This window comes from Peromyscus californicus, unplaced genomic scaffold (assembly GCF_007827085.1).
Source record: "Peromyscus californicus insignis strain IS unplaced genomic scaffold, ASM782708v3 Scaffold_9__1_contigs__length_137607984, whole genome shotgun sequence".
In the NCBI taxonomy this organism is placed as follows: domain Eukaryota; kingdom Metazoa; phylum Chordata; class Mammalia; order Rodentia; family Cricetidae; genus Peromyscus; species Peromyscus californicus.
The window spans coordinates 79,420,670-79,424,829 of NW_026294617.1; the positions used below are offsets into that span (position 1 = coordinate 79,420,670).

Below are 4,160 nucleotides of genomic sequence, written 5' to 3' on the forward strand. Positions count from 1 at the left end.
TCAACTGTGGAAGCAACGACGGAGGGACAGAATGAGAGTTACCCAACTCCCAGCACATAGGGCTTCTGGTGAAGGTCTGCCTCTAGTACTGACTCACCAGGTCACATGACCTTGCAACCCTCTCTCTGAGGCATACTCACTGGTGATGCGGGCGGGCGCACTAGATGTTCAGGCCAGGAGGCGGCCCGCATCACCGAGACATCTTTCTGTTGCTAATGCGCATGCCTAGCTGAGCTGCGCTCCCAAGTCTCTTTTGTGCCAGCTCTCTTTTCATCCATGTCAGCTAAACTGTGAGATATGATTGCAAAAGAAAGGGAGGAATTGTTTCCGAGAAATAAAAGGAGCTGACAGGTTCACAAAGACTTACCAGAGGAAAGATGCCAAAAGATTATCCTTGACTGGGATGTAGGCAGGACAACGGGAAAGATGAAAGGAGCCGGCACGCTTTAAAACGCTCCCATGCTGAAGTTGCCCTCCACATTTTCACTTGCTCTACAGAAGCTAAATCAGAAATGACACACGGGTACCAGGGGTGTGGTTTTTCTAGGAAAGACGAGATGCTGCACAGCCCCCCTGAAGAGACTTGCTCTCAGTGAAGATCTGGGCTCTGTGTTGAGACCTTGATGAAGGGATGTGGACCTAAAGCCAGGCATGGTGGTGCACACCTTTAATTCCAGCACTCAGGAGGCAGAGGCAGGTGAATCTCTGTGTTGAGGCTAGCCTGGTCTACAGAGTGAGTTCTAGACAGCCAGGGCTACACAGAGAAACAAAAAAGTATGTGAACGTTCGCATACCTGTCATTTTACATTATTAATGAATGTGATTACAGCATACATTTTGTTTCTGTTTCAGTGAGTTCCTCTGTCTTCCCCTCCCTCCAGCCCCTCCTCCTACCAAGCCTATGCAGCCAGCAGAGCTCCTAATAACAATGTGGTCTGGATCCTGGTATTCTCTTCCCACTCATGTATCAATCACACACCTGCGTAGAGATGGCATCATGACTTCATAAATGTGGTAAGTTTATACCCAATTTTTCTGTACTCAGTCTGATCTCAATTATTCATGAAATCCTCAAATTTTCCAATGATATTGCCGAATTATTCTCATCAATGTCTGAAGACCAGTCCCAAACACTCTGCCTTTGAAGCTCCTTAGCTTTCTGTCCAGACTTTGTCTCCCACCATGAGCAAGAATGTATAGACATCATGCATATAGCCATGTGTTCTGGTGTTTTTTTTACTTCTTTGGAAATACAATGTCAAAAGTTATATGCATTTGATATTTTAAATAGCAAAGTAGTAAAGCACATACCTAGCATGCACAAGGCCCTGGGTTGAGTCCCCAGCACTGGAAGAAAAAGGAAGGAAGGAAGGAAAGAAGGAAGGAAGGAAGGAAGGAAGGAAGGAAGGAAGGAAGGAAGGAAGGAAGGAGGTGGACAGGGAAGAAGGCAGGTGGATTTCAACTGCAAGCAAGAAGGAAAAATTCTATATGCACAGAATCATAACTTTTTGTTCTGTGCTGACGGGCAAGACTTACGATGTAATAAATATTAGTCTGTTGCTGTGAGAAACCATTCAAAACCAAACAGGAAATAAAGACTTAAAAGGCCTGTATGTAATGTAGAAGAGGCTAGAAAATTGAAAGTAAAAGAAACATGAATATCAGGACACAAGCGAAGATAGACATTATGAGCCACGTGGGACACAAACTAGTATGATACGAAAATGTAAAGTCAGTTGTTCAAAAGGGAAGCACAGGCAGGCAGACAGACAGGCAGGCAGGCAGACACACATCCACACACACATGCACACACACACACACACGCACACACGCACGCACGCACGCATGCACATACTGCCGTTTCTGCACATTTGTTGTGTGCTGGGCTCCATGCTAAGTGCACTGGTCGCATCTCACCCTTTCTGAGGCCTTGGCAGTATCAGCCCCTGGTGCAGATGGGGAAAGCAGGGTCATAGATGTGAGGCAGCAGGGCAAAAGTCAGACTCAGCCGGCATAGAAACAGCATTCAGTCCCAGTGCACCTGACCCCATGCTCCCAGACTGAGAACCGTCCTGAAGGGCTGTCCCCATGGGGACTAAGCTGGCACCCAAACAGTTCTGATTGAGGCTGGATTCCAAGCTGGGCCTGGGCAGGGGTTGAGAGGGAAATGGAAAGGACCACAAGTGCTGACACTTGGTCACTTTCCTGAGACTTCTCTGGGGACCAGAGGGCTGGTTCCAACCATATAAGGCTTCTCAGGGCCTGAGGTGGGGCAGGAAGGGTAACAGACCCACTGTTTACAAGGGTCACCGTACCAAATGAGATCCATTCAGATGAAGTGAATAGCAGCCCGCCCAGATGTTGCACCACACCCTCAGCTGGTCATCATGGGGAAGTAACTGTCACAGCAAGTTTAAGGATGGGTGTATTTAAGGGACTGTCACTATTATTGGCTCAGGCCCCAGAGAGAGAGCGCGAAGAGTCTTGTGATCGATGCTTCTGCTCTTGCTGACACCTCTTTCCCTTCCCCCATCTGCCTTCCCGTGACAAGAACCTCTTAGGACAAAGTGCAGAGAGATCTGGAATAGCCACAGGAGCGGCCCAGAGACTACATGCCTGCTGCCATCCAGGAGGCCCCTTCCTGAGTTGATCACATGTGACCTAAACCACTGAGGAGTCCATTCTCCAACAGGGAAGATGCTCAGGTCCGTAGATGAAATTCAGATCAACCCTCGGCACTGAGGGAGATATGGCCTGATGGCTGCTGTTTTCTGGGTGAAATCCAGGCCTCCCGCCACGGCACTTTGGCACATAGACCAGGCGCTTGTTGTTGGGCTGTGGGCAAGCTGTTTAGGCTGCGGACTCTGAGTTCCATCCGCAAATTGGAAATCGTGATGCCTGGCTCGACGCGTGAAGTGAGAACACGCAGGGGTTCCGCACCGCATCTGCTCCCCATGGCGGCAGCTATTACAATGATGATTCTCTGTGATAAGCGGGAAGCAATCAGTGACAGGAAGTTGGGGACATTTGCCTCTAGAGAATCCTCACCTGTCAAACAGGACAGCAGCTCCTTGGCCTCAGCTACTGGCTTCTGAGGACTTTTCAGCACAAGGGACTCAAAACAAGCATCACCTGGTTCTTCCGGACATGCTCGCAATCCCAATGTGTAATGTTGAGTTGCAATTAAAATATAATGGTAAAATGGCAGCATAGGTGGTGATTCACAGCAGCAGTCTCAGTACCAAGGAGGTGGAGGCAGGAGGCACGAGTTCAAGACCAGCCTAAGCTACACAGTGAGACCCCCCCCCCCCCCCGCCCCGCTCAAACCAAAACAACCCCGGTCCCCCAGAATGAGGACAGTTTGGTGGGTCAGCAGGCTAAAGACACTTGCAACCAAGCCTGAGTTTGATCCCTGGGACACATAGAGAGAGCTAACTACTTCAGGCTGTCCTCTGACCACCAGGCATGCATGATAGCATGCGTGCACACCCCAACACAAAATAAATTAATAAAAGACAATTAAAATATGTTTAAATCTCCACAAAAATTAACCATCCCAAACTGACAACACAAAATACTTTCTGGAGCAAAGCGGAGTTGGAGGCAGCTAAGACAGATTCCCACATGTCAAGCTGTTGTGGAAGGTCATATTTGTCCGCAAACTGGACTCCAAAGCTCACGAAAGGCCATGAAGTCTGGGCTGAAGGGAAACCCTGCAAACGGGCTATGTGCAATGGTAGTGTTGTTAGGAAATGCACGCAAGGTCCTCTTCTGGGGGGGGGGCGGGTGTTGAGGAGAGCAACACCGTTTAGCTTTTTGTACTAGGGTAGTTCCTCAAAGGCAATGATAGCCCTATAAAAACTACCCCTTACACCCCCTAGTTTAGGAAATTACTGTCCCTTCTGTTTGCAGAGCAGATGGTAAGGGAAGCAATACCACATATGTACACGAGAGGGCGCTCTCACACAAGTGATGTGAGAGGTTCAGGTTCTAGAGCAAAAGGCAGCTGAGAAAGGCCGGTCCACGCCCGGGTGGGGAGGCTGCTGCAGCTTGGTCACAGTCGTGTGACAGTCTGTTATAGATTTACAGAAGCCGAACTTGGCTTTTAGTGGACTTTTTAGCCAGCCTTCTTTCCTGTGCACGAAAAGCTACCTGGGCTA

General features: G+C 48.9%; 1 long non-coding RNA gene across 1 annotated transcript; it reads left to right on the forward strand.

Moving 5' to 3' along the window:
• The first annotated feature begins 273 nt into the window (after positions 1-273).
• LOC128105562 (uncharacterized) lies at positions 274-3,234 on the forward strand. The gene is made up of 3 exons (XR_008216367.1): positions 274-774; positions 853-1,014; positions 2,552-3,234. It is a non-coding gene; the product is annotated as an uncharacterized LOC128105562 (long non-coding RNA).
• The last annotated feature ends 926 nt before the right edge of the window (positions 3,235-4,160 follow it).